Source organism: Meleagris gallopavo, chromosome 2, assembly GCF_905368555.1.
Source record: "Meleagris gallopavo chromosome 2, MGAL_WU_HG_1.1, whole genome shotgun sequence".
Lineage (NCBI taxonomy): Eukaryota > Metazoa > Chordata > Aves > Galliformes > Phasianidae > Meleagris > Meleagris gallopavo.
Window position 1 is genome coordinate 47,160,760 of NC_139405.1, and position 21,804 is coordinate 47,182,563.

The window sequence follows — 21,804 nt, forward strand, 5'->3', positions numbered from 1 at the left end:
GTTCAAACTGCAGGCCTCAGTGGGAAACTGAGGCATCAGTGTTGCAGCGTTGCATTTTTTATTTGTCTTGCCTGGTCCTTTGTTTGGTTGGCCTTAATGTGAAGATCGCTTCTGTTGAATTTAATTGTCCTGTTCTATCTTTGTAAGCTGGCAGCAAGTCCCAAATACCACTGAATTTCAGTCCTTCTACCAGGTTGGATCTGGATGGTACAACAGTTAGACATATATCATTGTGAATATTCAGACAAAATTATAGGTTGAAACTGTGGCTGTAATTATGCAGCCTTGCTGGAGAAAAATTGGAAAACTGAGCAATCCAGTGAGCCTAAGCTTCTGATTTTTTTTCTGATCACACACAGTTTCTTCACACCAGGGCTCTGATCTCAGTTTCAGATTTGGTTTTGTATTCTTTTTTTGAAATAAGAAGGTGGTAATAATGCTGGATGAGCTGTTTTTCATAACGACAGTTCTTTTCTTCAACAGCTGAACTGTCATAATGCCCATGAGCCTTTGTCACAGACCAGGATCTCTTGGCAGTAGCTGTACAAACTCTGAGTGAAAAACATGGAAGCAAGGGTGGTAGTTGGCTTGTTTAATGCCTGATACTTGGTCTCCTTTCATGCACTCCACCACCAAACTAAGACGACAAAAAGGTGGAAGTAAACCCTACCTTCTCTGTAACAGAGGTTCAGCTGGTTGCACTCAGCCACACAGAGAGCTACAGGATGTTCAGTGATAGGACAGCTTCGTGTTCTCCCATGACGTGTTGCAAGGCAGACGTAACAAAATAAGCAAGGGACTGTGGTTGCTGGAGAACAAAGAGAGAGAATAAACTACTATTTTAAGATGTTTTGAAGGGCCGGTAAAGTACAAGTTGTGCTGTGGATGAGCTGAAGAGAACACATTCCAAGCAATGGTTTCAGTCCAAGCTAAGGCCAGATAGATTCAAAGAACATTGGTTGTATTTCCACGTAATAGGACTGTGTTTGTTTGTTTTTGTATTTCAGTGCTCCTGTTTGTCATGCAAAGCCCAGGGAACAGCTAATTCTATAAATTATGGATAATGTCAGAGGAATGACGCCATATGCACTTTTTCCAGTACAACTGGATGAGAGTTTAAGCAGAAATGAAATGCAGAAATGAAATCTAATTTCTGTTATGTTTATGTAGGTTTAAAAATTAACAGAAATCACCTCTTCATTTCACCTGCGTTGGAGTGTTCTTTAGGAAATTACATTTAATTCTTTACATGCATGTACATATATATACCTACACATAAATCAGTAAGAAGCTACAGTCTAAAGCAAATAAAAAATGGCCATTTGTTGAGGGCATTAGTTGTTTTGTTGAAAAGGCTGTCTGTCATTCTGAGACTCCGTTGGCAACCTTTTATCAAAACTGTATTTTCTTCAACACTCCAGTTGATTGTTAGAAGCCTGGAAACATTTCTGTGATCTGTCCTCCATCCCTCCTTGGGCAAGTTTAAGTGTCAGTCGCACAACTCAGAAAGGGTGGTTGTTTGTTTGTTTGGAAAAAAGGTTTGCTTCTTTTGGAAGGTGTTCTGTACAATGGAGATATTTTTGAGGCCACCCTGGCATTCTTGGTCAGTGACCGCGAACACTGCCTATATTACTTGAAAATCTGAGAGTATGCATTTTGTCTCAGAAACTTCAGCAGGAAAGTGTAGGAGCTCAGCACCTCTTTAAAGTGGTCTCCTAAAGGGAAGAAAAAGATTTCAAAATCAAGGTTTGTAAAGTTATGCATTCAGTGAACTCCCGCTGTGCCATTAGATTGTGATTAATAGAAGCATCCCTTCCTCTCAGCTCTGATCTTTAGGGGGAAAAAGGGAAGGGAAGATGATGTTGGAAAAACACCTTGAAGTCTTTTTGTTCCTTGGGTGCTCTTTTATTTATTTATTTATTTTAAACTGTGAAAGTCAGAATTGCTGACATTGCAAAAATCAGAAACGGAGACAGGAATTTCCACTGTTCACCAATCATTTGAAACTTTCTCTGAATAGAGATTCAGGCTTTGACTCTGCTCCAGAGAAAACAACCATTCATTCAAGAGTCAGATAAATTGTTTTAAATGTTTCGGCAAATGTCTGTGTTTACCAAATTTAATTCAAAGCCAAGACGGAAAACAAGTCCTTTATTCACAAGTCAGATTCGATGGAGGCAGCTGCTGCAATGTGACACTTCCCACTCAGATCAGCAAGCTCCTTGCCCTGACCTGGCACTTTCTGTGCTGGAGTGAATTACTGTCAGTCGCTTTAATAGTTCACTTCCAAACTTCCCCAAATAATAGTGTCAACTATAGTGTGGAGTATTGCAGAGAGGGTGCTGGTTTGAGGTGGTGGCAAGTACTTCAGGTAGAGCCTCAAGCATTCTCATGCAAGAGTTACCATATCTTGCATTCCTGCAAGAGGAGACAAATTCGTTATAGTGAATTCAAATTCATTGTAGTAACTGTGTTTCAGATTGAACTACTGTAAATAAAGCAAGCAATCTCTTGTCGGTGCAGCTGGGATCACTGCTTGTGCTAAGCAAGATTGTGCATCAGATAATATAGCTTGGGGCCTGAAAGTGCAGAAAGTAAGAAGCACTCCTGATAAAGCGTGACAACCATAAATATTTGAGAGCTTTGTATTGAAGTTGCCTTTCCCAGAAGGTCTATTAGTGATTATCTAGCACATACTACAACTGCAGTGTGAAACATCAAATACAGAATATATGTATAGCTTTTTCCATATTTCCTTAATGTGTGCTGTGACTTTGATGTAAAACTGCTAAGGGTGATTGAAGGTGGGAAGCAGTATGAGCTGTGTATTGTTGACTGAGTTGCAAGAAAGCTAGTTCTATGTGCTTTAATCTCTATCAGTTCTGGGGTCACTGGAAGCATGGTTCCTAATTTTACATATATGTATATATATATATATAAAGAGAGAGCTCAGTAAGTTAACAAGTGGTCACCTGCACATAGGATTTTTCTGACATTCATTATAAATAAGTAGGGTGAGAGCGGGAGAGTTGCCTACTTGCAAGTTGTGGGTGGGGGCATTTCTGTACAGTATTTTTCTGCAGAGGTTACATGTTAATTGACTGAACCATAAACTTTTGGAGGGTCTGATGAAGTGAGAATTGTTTAAGTTGAGAAATGGAGGTATGCAGAGGTTAAAAAGATTTGCCTGTATCCATGCAGTGCGTGTCAGATATCAGTTACTGGATTCATAGCTTTAGGTAAGAGACCAATGTTTTATGCACCCTCAGTGTTTTCCTTCCCTTTCCCAAAAGTACAGTAGTCATTTTGCTCCCTGTGCACTGTTGAGTGTTGAGATGACTTGAAATGGTCATTTGAGGTCCTTTAGGGTATCCTGAGCTGCAGGGCAGTTTGCAGCTGCACCCCTCGTCTGAGGATCGCACAGTAGCATCAATCTCTGTGTTGCCGGGAGGGTGCTGCCGGAGCACAGCCACCTGTCAGCTGACCCAATTAGAACAGTTTGCTGCTTCTTCTCTCTAATGAGTGCTTTTAATAGTCTCCAGCTGTTCCCTTTTGCTGTATTAACTCCTCATAGCAAAATTTTTGTCGTGTTTTTGTAACTCTTTATCTACTGTGTATGCTCCAAAGCTCTAAACAAGCTATCATTCCCCCAGATTTTCCCGTTTTGTATTAATGATTTATTGGACCATGAAGTAAAAGATAATTCAGATTTCACTTGGAGGAGGGACTAGTTAGACAACTTAGAAAATGTGATTTTAAAGGAAATGTTTTCATGTCTTACATTTTCTTTTCAGTGACTGTAACTTAGAAAGCAATATTTTTTTAATGTTCCCTTATGGATTTGCATTCATAACAGTATGTCATTATGCAATTATGATTGTGAGAAAATGTCTTACTAATCTGTTTTCATTTACTAATTGGAGTCAATTGCATACAGTCAATAGGCAATATAGTATTGTTCAAGATTGCAGCGCTAAAATCTTTTATGTAATTCAAAATGCATACTTACATTAATAGCAAATGTGCAAAGATATAGATTCTATTAATACTGTACTTTTGGTTATATCATTCTGTATTGCATCCTTTTTCATGCTGACAGGATACAGCATAAAATTGTAGAATCATAGAGTGACTTGGGTTGGAAGGGACCTCAAAGATCATCTAGTTCCAACCGCCAGTAGTAACCACAGTATTTTGTTTCAGAATTTAAAAACTTGGGATATATTTTCATGCAATATTCTGTCAGTTAATTACACGTGACTGAAAATTTCTGGCTGCCGCAAATATTTAGAAACTGCATGAGATAGCAGAAGCCAAAGAGCAGAAGAATCTCATGCTCTGAGTACCACCAATCGCATTTAAATATAACGTTACAGAATATTAACACCACTAATAAACAGTACATGGCATTAAAGCTATGTAGTAAGTACACTATTTTATGTTGTTACATTTAAGGACCTAACTGCATTGATCCCAGTTCAGAAATATGAACCTTCATTTTTATGGAGATTTTGCTAAGTTAGTTAATTGTACCTTTATGAATCTAAATAATACAAGGTATTTCTTGATGTGTTCTTCTGTTTGTTTTGACTAAACGCATTGTGGTAGCCTGGGGAGCTAGTTTTCTCCAGCTACTCTATAGGAATCTAACGTTTGTGGAGTGGAAAATCCCAAATGAAGAACAGAATCTACTGTATCGAGCACAGGAATGATTCTTTCTGCCCTGGTTTTAATCTCCAAAATATTCTGAAAATGTAACATGAGCATACCCTCTTGCCTTACCCACTGTATTTAGCCACTGGCCACCGAATAATTTTTTTTTTTTTTTTTTTTTTTAAGATATCATACATATTTATCAGTGGAAGTCTGATTTTTGAAGTGCTTGTTATTTTATTAACATTTAATTTAAAAAGATTTGAAGTCTTTCTAATGAAATCATAGTAGCCTTTTATAGAAAAACCTATTAAATACCTTCTTAAGTACAGTCCTAGGAGTAGATCTGTTTGTTTCTCCTGGTTGCTTTATGCTCTCACCATATAAATGAAAATTGGCTTATTGACACTGCGGTGCGGAGAGAAACTGCAGAATCTTTTAGTTCTCTTTATGGACAATAGAGAGAGAGGCACCCCACCCCTTACAGTCAATATATTGAACTTGATCAGATTATGGTGAGATAATGCAATTTCAAGCAGTCCAATATTCATTTTGCAGGAATCAAGAACTGCAGGAACTGACAACCTGTAAGAAAAAAAAGAATTTATTAGCCTGCTTTATTTCTTGTCTGTCATTCTCCTTCCCCTTTGCCGTTTACAGTTTGCACGTAAGTTTTCTGGCTGTCAGCACTGCCAGCAAAGTGAAATAAACTGAAATCCCAATCTCTAAAACTTCCTTGTAAAGCTTCCAGAAGTTGGAATCATAATGAGAGTTCAGGATGCTTGGGCTAGTGGAGTCACCTGCCTGTGGCATGCTGATAGTGTGATGAGAGATAGCAGTGTTCTCACAAAGGTATTCAAGACTATATGCTGTGCTTTAGATGCCTGGCTAAGATAATTTTCAGGTACTCTGTAATGTTAAAAGTAGTTTTAGTGATGCCCTGAATGTATTGTAAGATATCTCGCATTATCATTACTTTAAATTGAGCGTCGTCAGCAAAATATTTTCCAATTGTATATTGTTTGGTTGTGGTGTGGATTCTTCTGTCAACTGTAGAATAAGTGGATAAATTCTATATTTTTAAGTGTTGTGGTTTAACTTGACAGCAGCACAGCTCCACACAGCTGTTTGCTCTCTCTCCTCCAAATGGAGTGAGGGAGAGAATTGGAAAAAAAATAGAATTCATGGGTTGAGATAAAAAGCTATTGACTAAAATGGAAGAGGAAAATGGAAACAAAAATGCACTGATAAGAGTGTGTGTGTGTGTGTGTGTGTGTGTGTATATATATATATTTATATGTATACTTATCAGCAATGCACCTACTTGACATCTGAGTGCAGCTAACAGTACAACTGCTCACTAACCAATGCCCTGCCAGCAATGCAATGTCTCACTCCCCACCAGCCAATGCCCAGGAACCCCAAGCAGTGGTTGCCACCCAGCCAGCTGCCCAGAGCTTTGTGGCCTTCCACAAAGGAAATGGCCAGGGGCATGCTGTTCTGGTCAGTACCTGAGCTCGCATTGCTAAAGCCAGGATGCGTGGGATCCCTGAGTGTCCCTGGGGACAGAGCTGTTGGGCATATCCATGCTGGGGAGCTGGGAGGCATTTCAGAGGCTTATTTCAGATGTTAAAGCCAGTATGTGGTTTTCTGCCCCAGCTAAATAAAGCTACTCATGCCTGTCACTCAAAAGTCTTCTGTTGTGGCAACTCCTACACTAATACCACCTGTTTGGAGAATGTAGACCATGGCTTTTGGCTTTTCTGACAGAGCTACACAGAAACAATGCCTGCCCTGCTTAGCTAGACAATGTAATTTTTCACATTAGGATATTATGTGAACTTTGGATCAAGAACGAGAAGAATGAGGTGAAAGACTGGATAGAAGAAGGAAGAGGGAGTTGCTGGGAGGGAATGTAAGGAGCATTATCAAATCAAGTCCTCAGTGCAGTGATCATCTCCTGGTGTGGTTGCTATTTGTCTAGCTGTTTATCACTAGTTAAACGTAGGAAGGAGAACAAAAAAAAACAAAAAAAACAAGGTAATATAAGTAGCAGGAATATAATAACAGTAATTATCATATGAGATTAGAGGGCATCTGTGGCCAGTGTCCATACTTGATTGTTTTCTAGGGCAACATTTCCTCTTTTGAGAGCATGTGATCTTTGCCCCAAGTGTAGGTAACCCTGGAAACTGCTGCTCCATATTAACGTGCAGAAGAATTTCTTTGCAGTAAGAGTGACAGAGCACTCGAACAGTTTGCCCAGAGAGGTTGTTGGGTCTCCCTCTATGGAGATATGGAGGTATTCTAGACCCATCTAGACACCTACCTGTGTAACCTATTGTAGGGAACCTGCTGTAGCTGTAGGGGGTTGGACTTGATGGTTTCTAGAAGTCCCTTCCAATCCCTGCAGCTCTTTGACTTCCCCATGCAAGATGCACTTCCCTGTGCACTGCTGGTCATCAACCCTGTTTCTCTCCTGAGTAGAGAAGGACATGGATTGGTTTCTCTGCACTGTCAAATATTGACATCCTCCTTTGTTAAATTAAATACATATAGTGTTCATAGTAACTAACTTTAATGAATTATATTTAAATTTTAGGGGTCTTAAACTCACAGTATCATGAGCACAAAGCCGTGAATGCTAAGTGAATAGTGTGTTATATTAAAAAAAAAAAAAGTAGACTGTAATCATTGACTGACTTAAAACAAACAAATAAAGAACCCTTTATTAGACAGTGAAAATGAAGCACAAAGACACAAATGTAGATTTTGTTTCTGTCTCATTACAGTGTGAACAGTTGTTGGGGAATAGTTTTTCCCAACGAACAATTATTCATTGTTTCATTTTGCTTTGTTTTCTTCATGCTCCTGTGAGGTAGAAACATGCATTTGTGTTTCTACAACTTCTAATTAGATACCAAACACTGTAGGTTTTTGTTGGCAACTGAATTTGGATGTTCTCTCTAGTGTTTGGTACTGCCTGGCAAGTAGCTGTTGTGCTTTACCCCCGGAGCATCCTTCAGGTGTCAGATATTCCAGATGTTCATATTTTCCATCTTGGCATAAAGGTATTACTGCAGATGTTTTTATTTTATTTTTAAGAGTGTTTTTTCTAAGAGTAGAAGTTTTATTACGAGGTTATCAGCATACTAATAGCTTCAGTTAAAAACTTTTTAGTGTGGAGGCTCTGGGCTGGTATTGTGTCCTCCCTACTCATTTTTTTTCCAAAGGATATGAAAGGATCAGGAACTTCAGGCAGTGAGTAAATTGATTGCCTTTTTTTACCAGACTGATAAGAAATTGCAATCAAAAGAGCAGCTGGCCAGTGCTTACTACAGTTGCTTAATGGTTTCTGTGCCCTTAGATGAGGACTGATGCAAACCACATACTGTAAGGCATGTTGGCATCTAAGTGAAATGGAAACCCAATGGAAACAAACCCAGACATCTGAGGCATACTGGTGGTCACTGAGAGTCATTCAGAAAACTATGTATGTATGCTCTGATTCCTTCAGCCTTTTTTGGTGAGTTTTGCTTAGAATTAAATAGCAAAATAAAGTATAACTAAAGGTTGGTGTTGCCAGCAGGAAACTTGAGGGAACAGACTTTGATAAGCTGCAAACCTGTACTTGTAATTGAGTAGGGTTTGAAGCATTTTGCCATTGTTTCTTTATAGCCAGTCAAGTCAGGATGAGGATTGCTGCCAGGAACTCTTTTCCTGTCTTTCTTTATAATTCCTCCCTTTTTTAAAGAAAGGCTGCTTGACAGACGTCTACATTTTAGATGCTGTATTTTTTGATTATTAATAGAATATTAATTATTAATAAAAAATAATTAATAGAATAACTCAAAAAACACACATCACTCACAGACCTGTTGGCTGATGATGCTACACAGTTACAAACTATCACAGGTGGCAGTGAGGGACTGTCTGGAATGTAAAGCCATCATTCAGAAGAAGCAGTAAGCTTTCTGTATCAGCAGGGAAAATAAGTGGTCTGTGAATTGTTTCAAGGTAAGGAACTTTTCCTTTCAAGTCAGAGCAGCAAACCCTTTTTCTGTTTTTTATTCTAAGCTTTCTCTTGTTAACTAGTATTTTCAAAGCTCCCATATCCCTTGTAATTGTGGTTGCTATACCTAAAAAGGAAAAGGAAGAACCAAAAAACAAGAAGGAGTGTTTAGCTGATTATTTGTTATTAGGGACTCTGGAAAATGGTCTACTATTGTTTCAGCAAAGCTGCCTACTGCTTGATGAATTATTGAAACACAGTCTAGCCAGCTTACCTTGAACACAACATTTTCCTGAGTTCTGGTCCAAGCATAGCCAGCCACTATTCATAACTAGGCTTGTCAAGAGTAATTTCCTTTTTCTTGGGGAAAAATCCAATAAGTGGTGGCAAAAAGGAAACTTTCCATTGCAAATACGGGTTGTTAAATGAGATTTTTAAAAATAAATTAAATTTCTGTCCTCTTTAAGAAGGAAAAAAGAAATATAAAGCAAAAAACTACACATCAATGGAAGAAAAAATGAAAATCAAATCAAAATTTCATCAGAATATAATCCAAAGAGATGATGTCTTTTATAAGATGACCCCTCAGTCCAGCAGAGTTCCATGACTCTATGATTGATCTTGTTTCTTGTTGTATTTTTGGAAGCAGAAGCCCCTGGAATGAGGTGAAAAAGAGATTCTGGATTTTCATGTGGGCAGGAAGGCATTTTCTGTTTTTCAAGGTTGTAAGGCTCAAAACTAAAAAGAAGTTAAACAGGAACGTTTTTATGTCTCTAAATTTTATTGTTTGGGAAGTTTTAAATGGTTGGAGTTGTCCTTACAGTAACAGTCCTGTCTGAATGAAAAATGAAATCAGTATGTTTGTTCCATTTTGTTTCAGCTATTCAGAATGGTGCTGCTAATAGTAATGCAATGAATAATAATCCAGAAAAGCATTAGAGCTGTTCAGCAGGGAGATTATATAAGTAAGGTAATTAGGCAGGGTCAGCAGAGCAAAAACCATTCTCAGCTTTAGCAGCACGGAAGCCACGTGCAGAAGTAATGTGGTTTTCTTCTCTGCTCTATGCATCTTTTCGTATCTCAGACCTTGGAGATGAAGGAAAAGATTCAAGGTCAGAAGGCATTGGGCAGAAATCTGATAAGAAAACAGTTGTATTCACACTTGTATCTTTTTTCTCACACCTTTCAAGAGGTTTGTGGTAAAGTACTACTATAAGTGTGGTAGGCCAAGAGGACATTTACACTTCGTTGCTGTAAAGGAAGCCTGTTACTTACTCCTGAAAGTTAATCAAAGCTATCATCTAAATATTAAAGTAAGCATTTTGATCCCCAGTTTTTGTCACATAAGCTTCTGTTACAGCATGTGCAAATGGAATGGTTCCGTCTTCAGTTCTGTCTCTGTCTGAGAGGGTGTGCAGAATAGCATTCATGTTTAATGCTTATTGCCAATGGAAGTAACTTTCTTCTGGCTTATGGACTGCTTCTCTCTGATAACATCTTTAATGTTCAGAACTCTGATGATTGTTTTTGTCAGTCTTTTTTTCAAACTTTTTCATCTTGAAACTATTGCTTTGTGAATATTTACTAAAACAATGTGATGTTATTGTCAAGATATTATGGTAGTCATAGAATTTCAATGTTTCTGTTGGTATAGGTGTTTTAGGGTTTTTGCTGAGATCTGATGAGCATGATTTCTCAGTAGGTCAAGGCTTAAAGGAATGAGAACGTTTGTCCCAGGAAAGAGGGTGTGAGGAACGTGAAACTACAGAAATGACGTGGTATTAGAATAGGCTTTCCTGTTTATAGCAACCAAGCTATATTTTGAAAACTTTAAATCTTGTAATATCGGTACAATTAACATAGCATTATATGCAAATATGAGAACTTCCTGCATTAAGCTCTCATGGAGAATTGAAGGTACAGTTGTTTATCCTGGGTGAGACAGGAGCACCAGTACAGACTGAGGAGGAACTGTGGGGTTGCTTTCCTCCTGTGCTGTCCTCCCAAATGCTCCTGACATTCTTCAGTTTGCAGACCTCAACCAGACGTTGTATCCACATCTCTATTTAATATCCGTTGATAGACTTTTCTTTCTTGAATCTCTCTCTCTCATTTTATTTTTAAAAACCCTATTACACTTTTATCATTCAGAATATGCCTTTACCAGCCCTGATTTTATTCTGGCATTTTATCACCTAATCATTTAGTGCAATTGGGTTCTTCTGTAGCTCCTTGTGGCCAAATTTCTTAACACTGTCATTAGAACTCTGAAAAACATATTTCTCTGTTAAGCTTTCTTTGTTATGCGGAAGTGATGTCTCAGAATGAATGCAGTGCAGCCCTAATCATCATTTCATTTCAAAACCATAACTAGAGATCTTACTTTCTACCTTTAGTTTTCTATCCCTTATCAGTCCCTGCTCTGTTCTTTTCCTGGGAATTTAGGCATGGGACTGTCTTTGTCCCATCTTTAGTGACTGAATCACAGAACTCTCCGAAGTTGGAGAAGCACAGCTTTCTTTGAAAAAACTATGCTGATTCTTCCTAGTGCTAGTTCACTATACTGCCCTCTAATATTAGCTGGTTCAGGCAGTCTTCTGTTCATTTTATCCATCTTTCCTAAAGAATCTTAACTTATTTTGAGACTTTTTTTTTTCTGACTTGTTCCATCTCAAAAGAGCTTATTTCTGTATATGAAAGCGTCTCAGATCTCATACGGGATAAGAGAGATTTTTATTGTGATGCAGTTTTTCATTCCAACCAATATTTAATGCATATTATTGCTCAATTCTGAGCAGGACTTAATGTCACCTGTGTCCACACTGAGCCTGCATTATAATGTGCTTGGCTGGAAAGTGAGGCTTTTAACACTATTAGAGTAGAGAGGTGATGATCTGCAGTGCTATATGATGGTTTCTTCTGTATCTTAACCAATTTGGTTTTTAAAATACATGTAGCACATATGGTCTCTTGGATCCAACATTTCAAGCAAAGCAGAAGATGCTGGGCTCCACAAGACAGAGATGTGAAATGATTCCTTCATTCTCTCCATAGCACTCTCTTGTTCAGAAGAAAACTTAAGTAAGGCATCAGCAGGGTATTTTCTGCTTTACTTGGAGCTGGAAAAGCTGAGCTAAAAGTGTTCTGTTTGAGGGCTTCTAAGAAATTTAAGCAAGTCTAGCAGGCAGTCTTAAAAAGGAAATACTGTAGGGAAATGTAAATCTTATGATGAGCAAAAATATGCTGTAATGCAGTTGTCCTCCAGTTATTCCACGAGTTCATCAAAATTCAAGACAAAAAGAAGTTTCTTTAAGTTGCATGAAGTTATATTCACGTCAAATACTAGTAAAGGCTTTTTTACTTTATGAGTATTAAAGCAGCGATATAAAATTAGAGAGAGAGCATACAAACATTATAATGAACAGACTGGACAAATGAACAACCAGCTTCAGATAAACTTGGCTCTTCATTAGCAATGGATGGACTAAAAGGCTTCATGCGGTTCTGTTTTTTTTTTTCTAGAGCAACATTTCCTCCTGCCATAACCACTGTCTGGGCACAGACTGCATCCCCTACACGTGCCGCTAGCCCTGCTGGGGTGAGCCTCACCTGCCATCTACTTCTGTGCCCACTTCAGTCCCACTGGCTTCAGCCTTGCAGGTTTAGCCCATCATCTGTCACTGAATAACTTCGTGTGTACTCCAAAACTACCTTTTGTGAGCATAAATTGCTACATTTGTCTGTTGAGTCACTGCTTTTCTCTCAAGCATCTGTTAGCCAGCATCCATCCCCTTTGCATTCGTGAGGGCTTAGAAATCAGTGAGAGTATTTCCTGTTCAGTGTTTGCAGAATTGAATATATGCCATCCTTAAGTGACTTTATTGAGGGTCATCATCTGAGCAAACCAATTTTCCAGGTTCTTTTTTGTAGAGGTGTTAGTAAGCAGACTTGACAAATGTACTGTCTTGGTGCTGTTGTCTCTGTGATTCATTCTTGATCGCAGCATAATGATCTGCATTTTTGGTCTTCCCTGGATCTGTGCCCTCTATAACAGGATGGTTATTTAATGCTTATATACTTCTTCCAGCTGGCAGGCACTCTTCCTTTTTTTGGCATAATTTCTTTCTATTTTTTTTTCTAATATATTTCCCGTACTAAGAAGGTTTGAGGTGAAAAACACAAAAGCAATGGAAAAGGAAGATGTGAGAAGGTGCCACTTACAGCTATGAAGTTGCTCTAATTGCTAGAACTGGATGTTTACAAGTCAGTAATAAGATTTCTGATAAAAGGAGTTAGGTAGAAAATAGGGATCTGTAAAAGGGTTTAATGTTTGTCGCATACATGTTTGTGTTGTGGGCAGTCAATCACATCTGCTAAGTTAGTGCCAGCAAAAATTTGTATATGAATAAGTGGTGTATGCCTTGCTAAATGAACATGTAGACAGTTAGCAGAAGACACTGTTTTGTTAGGTGCTGCTTCACTTGGAAAGGTGCCAGGAAGAAGAGCTGAATATATTGTTGGCAGGAAAGGCAGGCAAATAAACTGAGCCAAAAGAGTCCATCAAAAAGAAAAAAGTGGGAATTCAACTTGGCAATGTATTTGCTTATGTGGTCTGGGGGAAAAAATGAAAAACACATATATTGCCAGAAGAAAAAAAAAAAAAAAGGGAAAAAAAAGTGGAAAGTCAATTCAAAGAAAACATAGAATTATCCTTAAAAATATAAAAATATAAAAATCAAGGAAATCCGTGTTGATGTAAAGACAGCATGGTTTAAATCTAAGCAAACTATAAGCTACATTAGACTAGCTTCAAAATGTCAAATTTTCTCATTTGAACCAAATTAAAAGAAGGCTTAAGTAGTATTCTGATAGTTGAAAATATCTTTGCCTTTTTCTCCAGATTTTCATAATAGAATTTTCTCTTGAACAGTTGTACTCTAATAATGCAGGCATTTTTAAACAAAGAAAAAATACACTGTGAAACAAAGTGTAGTTTCATTAGTGTATGAATATTAATATTTAGTCCACCAATGCAGTTACTCGTGAAAAGTATCAAACTTTCTATATATTCCTTATTACACTACCTGTGCTGACACTTTGTCATAGTTGCAAAGGGTTCTGTGAGCTTCCCAAACTGTTTCTCAAATACAGCGTTTGTATGCTACCCTGGACTGTGTGAAACAGAAATACTTGGTAGTAGGTCTTCAAGCTGTCCTTTCACCACCACTACAGAAGGGTTAACATTCAGATTAAATGTTGAAAAATATTTTTCAAGGCTGTGAAGTGCTTTTTTCTTAAAGGAAGAATAGTCCCCTCTTTATCTTTTCAATATGATTTTTATAGTATGCATTCACTTGACTTGCCTGAAGTGCACATGTTGCTATGACTTACTACCCAGACCAGTAATACCAGAGAGGGACCTTGCTCTCAGAGAGGGGATAAGGTGTCTTTGCAGCCTTTTGACATGGAGTAGCCCAACTAAGTGGAAAGGTAGATAGGGAGAAGAGCCAATGACCAGGCAGGCCTCTGAGCATTGTCTCTGTAGGGATCTGTGGTTTCTCCAGAATAATTGTGTATGTGGTAACTTTTTCATAAGATTTCTTTCAAAAATAGGCTAATGAATGCTGCTGAAAACATAGCAGGGTCCAACACTCCAAGCTGTCCTCATTGTGTCCCATAGACTCCCCAGGGATCTTGTGCAAGATGTGGGATTGGCATCGGTTGTGGGCCTTAACTACTGACAGGGTTACACCACTGCTTGCTGGTGTCTGGATTTCTGCTCTTCTGAGTGAAAGGCGGTTATCTGGATGAGAGAGATGGGTAGGTAAGCAGTCTCAGCTGCCCAAGGGAGTGGTTAGCTGATGCTTTGAAAGCAGAAGTGGGGTTGTAGGAAGCATTTGAAGAACTGGAAAAAAGGGAAAGGTTAGGATTGCCTGAAATTGGGAAGTGAAAAAATGAATTGGAGGAAAAAATGTATTTATATACTCAGTAAGTCATTTGTAAGTGCGCATCACTTTGTTTTACGTGACAATTTCTGTTTTGCGCTAAGATGGCTGGAGGACAGCAGCTTGAATCAAATGAGCTGGCTCCGCAGGGTGCTTTTGCTCTCCATGCTGCTCAGAGTCCCTGCAACCCTGCAACCTTCTAACAGGTATTCCTCTGATCTCTTGTGTAAGCTGTTGTATTGTCTCCTTCATCACCAGCATGCTGTGCCTTACAGGAGTACGGGTGATGAGAAGGATGTTTTTTTACATTTTTCTCTTTTTTCACTTCATTCTCTATTTGGTTTTGCTGCTGCTTTTTATCAAATACATGATTTAGCTTTAAGTGAAGAGCAGTTTTTGGAAGAAATGATCATTAAACTTTCCTGGGAGTTTAGGAGATCAAGGGTTATTTTTAAAAGCACATTTCAGCTCCTGACAAATACATGGAAGAAGGGAAGCTGAATACCTGCAAAAGTGTAAAATGTCTGTGTGGCCTTGTCAGAGTTGTACAAAGCATTAGGAGTTGTATCTCTTCAGAAACAGACATGCAAAGTGTAAGAGTTGAAGGGAATATTATCTGTGACTAAAAGCCAGTTTATAAATGCAAAACTTAACTCATCTTTGTAGCGTTCATCAGAGGTAAAGCAACGTTGCCATTTGGTCTTCAAATGGAAAAGGCGTAGTAGCACTATGAAAGAGATCATTCCTGGTGAATGAAGAGAGAAGTCCCTGGTGGCACCAGTGGACCTCTCAGTGCCACAGAAGAAAACAATTGGTCTGGCTCCAGCCCCAGCAGCTGCCAGGAGCGTGTATGAACATGGAGGGATATCTCCACGTCAGCAGTATTTTGGCCCAGAAGACAGCTGGTGCCCAAGTGACACGAGCACACACTCTGGTGGCAGTTTCCCTGTCACTGCAATGACCACATGAATGAAATAACCAAAATAAATGAACAGTGTGAGTGAAGATATTTGATGTGACCTGCATTGTTCAAGGAGGAATGTGCCCTATGTAGTCATGTTGCAGCTGTACTGTGGTGGGGATCGGTGGGGTCTTTCTGTGAGATGGGATTTTTTGGCCTTTTGAGCCTGCGTGGGTGTGAAGGGGCCGTCACAGCTAGTACAAAGGGGACAACTGGGGACAGAAAACTGTATTTTGGTTAGCTAGGCCAGCTCTGCCATCTCTTGGGAGATCTCCCTCAAGTACTGCTGCTCTCTCTGAAGTCTGCTATTAGTGTCCAACTAGCTCATACGAGTGTGCTGTGGTCTTCTGAGGACAATCAGCTGTCACAGAGAGATCCCATATGGCTTGTTTCCACCCACACTGACTGGCAACCTTCCACTGAAGGGTTTGATACCACAACAACCCAGGCTGGGAGGCACTTGCCTTAGTTCTGCTGGCAGCACTGCTCTGGGAGGCAATGCCCAGCAACTCATGGTCAGCTCCTGCCAACATCATTAGACTAAGTGCACCAAGAAGCACCTGAATTTGAACCAAGCAGATCACCTAGCTGCTGTGTGGCTGTAATTATCCAAGTGTTCAGTTGAGATTGAACAAAACCACTGAATATCAACAGATGACATAGAAATGTTTTTAATAAGGGTTAAGAAATATATATTGCATTGTAATTTATTTTCTGTAAAGGCATGTAAACAGATAACTTGCATAGCTAAATAACATTAAGACATATTAATTACAGTAAGATATGTTACATTAATATTTGAAAAGCTTAATTCTAACTGTACTTTGATTCTGTAGCTTAGCCAGAGCAAAGTACATCTTTCTGCAGCCTTTCAAAGTAGGAAAGCTTTTCCCAGCTTTTCCTTCTTTCCTCTCATATTTACACTTCTGCCATTTTCTGAGCCATTTTGTTTACATTCTCATTCCCAATGCTCTTAGGTACCCGGAGATCCACAGGCAGGAGTCAGAGAAAGAGGCAGGTTATTTTATCTTTTATTTCTGTGTTTGTGTTTAGTTTGTATGATGCAACGTTATCCCAGGGATGTAATGGTCAGCTTGACCTTCTTACAAATACTGAGCAAGTGAGAAAATGTTTGAAAAGTCTTGAGAGAATTCTGGGGGCTCTCAGCAAAATAGAAAAAATTTTCTTGGCTGCCCATGGTGAGGACTGTACTGGGACGTTGACTGTGGCACTGTATTAAGAGCAGCCTTGTGAGCAGCAGAGGTCACCATCGACTGGGCACACTCACTGGTTTTCCGCATGATGTTATTTCATTTCCTCTCATGAGTATGTTTCTACTTGAAAGGTATTTATTTAGCTCCCATCTTCCTCTGTAGCCTCCATGACACACCTGCACTTCACATCTACTGCCTTCAGACCCAAACAAGGAACCTGCACTGTGTCCGGGCTGTAGCAGGGTCTCCTGGCTCTGCCACGGGAGCTGCAGTATCCCCACCAGGGCGGGCATTGAGAAGTCTTTCAGAGAAGGAAAGGCCACTTTTTGGCTTTCCCCAGGTTAATGGATGATTAATGGAAAAATACTTGCCAGGCATGTGTGTATTAGGTTGGATATTAGGAAAAAATTGTTCTCAGAAAGAGTGATGAGGCAGTGGCACAGGCTGCCCAGGGAGGTGGTGGAGTCACTGTCTATAGAGGTGTTCAAGAACTGTGTAGATGTGGCCCTGAAGGCCATGGTGTGAGCATGGTGGGGATGGGCTGATGCTTGGACTGGGTGACCTTAGTGGTCTTTTGTCAACCTTAGTGATTCTGTGATTCTATTTGAGTTATTAGTCTTTATTTTAAATTGTTAGTGATACTAAGAATTGCCATACATCCATGGCAGAATCTGGCTTTTCTGTAACTTTTGATTGAGACACTTAGAATGCAGAGAATGTTTTGAAGCTCGAGAACTTGTTTTTCAACTTACGTGTTCCTTCTGCTGCCAAAAAGTGATATATATATTTTTTTCAATAGTTTAAAATTTTGTATTGGGAAAAGAACTCCCAACTCTCAAACCTAAGATCATACCTTTCTAATACGATAGATTATGATTATGATACAGTATTTGCAGTGAATTAAGGACATTAACTTCAGTAAATTGCTACATGTTCTACAGAAGGTGCTTGAAAGTTTACCCTTTTAGCGACAGCACTAAAATTCCAGAACAAATTTTATATCCAGTATTTTTTTTTTTTTAGCACATGCAGACTTCCCTGATGACATATGTGAGAGCAAATAAAATAGTTCTGTTATTATTAGCTTACCAAAAATAATAAAATGTCTTTGATAGATTTCTGGTAGGTCTATCTTGTTCTCAGATTAGTGTATTAGGGCACATGACAATTTCTTTATGAAGGGCAGTGTTAAAGATGGAAGTAAACACTACCAAAATGCCATTTCCGCCCAAATTTTAACAATAGAAAAATATATATATATTTTTAAAGAAATTGTTTCTGTTGTTACTGACAAACCCAGAGCTGCTGCAGGGCCAGTACTGGTTTCTGGGGAGCCTTCTGTGTTGCTGCAGACAGAGCCCAGCGGGATGTGAGCAGCGTGAATTGTGGTTGAGAACTGTGGAATAAAGCAAAATCCCTTTCTTTGTTGTGGAAGAGTGTGATCAAAGTAGCTCTGTTTCTTTCTTTCTGTATCTTTCTCGGCTGTATTTGAATTATTTTTTTCTCTAATACTCCTCCAGCGATCTAAATGTAAGAAACTGTCATCTGTCAGCTTGCAAGTTTTTGTCTCACAGAACTTTCTGCCCTGGAAGATCTATATCCTGCTAGGAAAAACATGCTTTTAATGGAAAAAATGTAGCATGAATGTGGCTTAGGATAACAGAATAACACTGCCTAGAATAACATAATATCACCTTAGTGTTTTGTGCCCAGAAAAAGCAGGAATTGGTGCAAGTCATCCAGCAGCCAAAGAGCAGCTTTGTGTAGGTTTGTGTAATGTGATGAGTAACACACCTTCAGCCAGACTTGCTTTTGCACACACGCCCCAGCCCCCTTGGTAAAAATGGTAATTCCACGTATCATCACATATCAATGGTAATTCCATGTATCACCCAGTGAAATCTCCTCTGAGGGGATGGATGGATGCTGGTGATTTGTTTCACAAATTAAGAATACGTTAAAACAGGAAAGGAAAGCAGGTGCTGCAAATAAATTGGAACCATCCAGCAGCCGTAATACAGATCAGATGTGAGTAAATAACACTGCTTTTTGCAATGGCAGTAGTAAAAGGATATTGAAATGGGGCAGCCTTTTGACCACAGAGCAAACTTGGTGCTTTTGATGTTGGGAACATGAAGGGTGTGCCATTATGTGGTGGAAAACTGGATATTCACATGAAAATGTACTTGGCCTTTATCTTAACCCTTTATTGCATCGAGGTCCTTTTGCACTTTCACAAGTGAAACCTGAAGGGAAGTGCCATTAAATAGTTTAGATTAGTGTAGTCCCAATTGTTTCAGTGATCCTGCAGCTTCAGCTCTTGACACTACAAGGGAATACTAAACATTTATTTTTGATTAAGTAAAAACTATTCACTTGTTAAAGCTGCAGCATTTTTCTTGTGAATGTACATTGTTTTTTATTGTATGAGTGTTTTATTTGTCCGTATTAACCAAATACAACTTTCAGAAGGAGAAGGATGAATCTGTTACACTCCTGTATTGGATGTTATTCTTTTTTTTTTAATCTCAGAAATATTACTTCCTGACTCACCGTATTCATTATTCTTGCAATGAAACAATAAATGTCCTTGCTGTGAATTATAAATTCATTGCCAGATTCTGTAGGTGTTATTACGGAAACTGGAGAGGATGTATCCCTGAGAAGTCTCTGATAATGCCTATAATAAAAATATAATGAATCTTAAAAAACTGTCATTTTTAACTATCATAGAATCACAGAATGGTTTGGGTTGGAAAGGACTCCAAAGCCCACCCAGCCCCAACCCCCTGCCATGGGCCGGGCTGCCCTCCACCAGCTCAGGCTGCCCAGGGCTCCATCCAACCCAGCCTTGAGTGCCTCCAGGGATGGGGCACCCACAGCTTCTCTGGGCAATCAGAGAACTGTTTCACTTTGACGGCTGGAGCACCTCTCTTATGAAGAAAGGTTGAGGGAACTGGGCTTGTTTAGCTTAGACAAGAGAAGGCTCTGGGGAGACCTCATTGTGGCCTTCTACTACTTGAAGGGAACAGGAGGGAGAATGGCTGTCTATGAGGGTGGATAGTGATAGGACAAGGGGGAGTAGTTTTAAACTGAAACAGGGGAGGTTCAGGTTAGATATTAGGAGAAAGTTTTAGGAGGGTGGTGACGCACTGGAACAGGTTGCCCAAGGAGATTGTGGATGCCCCATTCCTGGAGGCATTCAAGGCCAGGCTGGATGTGGTTCTGGGCAGCCTGGTCTGGTGGTTGGTGGCCCTGCATATAGCAGGGGGATTGAAGCTAGGTGATCATTGTGGTCCTTTTCAACCCAGGCCATTCTGTGATTCACCATTCTCTGAGTGAAGAGTTTCTTCCTAACATCTGATATAAATCTTCCAGTTAAAAACTATTGCTGCTTGTCCTATCTCTGCAGGCTCTGGTGAAAAGGATTTTTGACGTCTTTCTTATAATCATCCTTTATGTATTGAAAAGCAACAATAAAGACTCTTGTGTTTAAAAAACAACATGAAAGAACTGTTGAGATCACAGAAGGAGTGTGTCAACTGTGCTACCAGTACATTTCTCAATACTATTTGTTGCAGTGACTCACAAGGGTTAATTTAAACTCAGAGCCTTGAATTTAAAAATTACTGCTTGGATGTAAATCTTATAATAAGTATGCAAGGCAAATCCTTCGAAGTCTGCTTGAATACACTGCGGGGAGCAGGGGAGGTGGGTTGCTTGTGCCCCAGGTGGCAATTTTTATGCTGTTTTCTCTGATAGTTCTTCACCATGTAATCTAATTTCAGCCCATGATCTCATGATATGTCCACAAAATCTGATTTACATACGGGTAAGACAGAGGAGGAAATGAGAGTCAACTTTTAACAGGCTTTTGGACCCAGATGTGAAACTAATGAAGTTAGGGCTTCAGTTCTGGGAAGAGCTTTTCTGCATGGAGGGTGTCAGAAGCCAGTGCTGCCACTGTACTCCATACCACACACTGCCCTGGGACTGCCCGGGGCACTCACTGGCACAGGGTTGCTCTGTGCATCTCCCATGCTGCTGAGCAGTTCTGGCTCTCAGAGGGTATGATGAACATTAAAATGATCTCTGCCCCATTTCATTTACTCGATAAAGTATGCGTCTGATTATTCATCAGTTTACCAAGCCCATTGCATTGTAGAAGCACGTGTGGAAGAAAGATGAGTAAGACAACTTTTACAAAGATGTGAATCATCTGTCTTTGCTAAGTTGCCTTTTTTTTTTTTTTTTTTCCCTTTAAGTCTCATTGGAATCTGCCTGCAGAATAAGGCTCTATTAGGCTAGATAAAGACAGTGGAATTCAATCCCACTGTAGGGAATGTTTATCACTGAGCTGAGTAAAATGGGAAGTGGGATGCGTTTCCTTGAGGTTCAATAGCTATGCCTCATCTGTTGAGAAATGATAAATAGTTCTGATAGACTGATGAATCAGGAAAGTGATAAAATACTTTCTAATAAGCTTTTTTCTCAATGTGGTTTATATGATAGGCTCATTTCTGAACATCTCAGAAATGTCCTGAATTGCAATCAAAGGTGATTTATGTTTTCATATCATGAGCAAGTCGTGTGAATTACAGCTTATATTTGTTCATTCCAGCCATCATATGAAGCAGAATAAAATAAATAAAATAATAGTCTCAATTTTATCTATATTTTCTTTCTTTTGAATATGCCCCAGAGACAAGTCTGAAAACAATATCTTGAATATTTTATATACCTCACTGAGAAAGTCGATCCATTTGCCCTGCTTTGAATCACGCATTAATCCCTGTATGAAAAGGTGTTACTTGCAGCAAGACATTATAGAAAGAAATCACTTTTTTCTCCAGCAGCTTTCCAACAAAATTTAAAAGTATTAAAATGAAAGTGGATTATTTCTAAGGTATTTAGTATGGCCTCAGCAAAACTGTGATTCTGAGATACTGTGTAAGGTATGAGATGAAAAAAAACAGTTGTTGATAGAGAAAACACAGTAATCAACTTTGTTTTCTGTTT

The 21,804-nt window shown here is 39.2% G+C and overlaps 1 protein-coding gene across 2 annotated transcripts in view; it reads left to right on the forward strand.

Annotated features, from left to right (window-relative positions):
• UST (uronyl 2-sulfotransferase) overlaps positions 1 to 21,804 on the forward strand; it is a 158,511-nt gene that overhangs the window by 100,182 nt on the left and 36,525 nt on the right. The gene's annotated exons all lie outside the window — the stretch shown is intronic.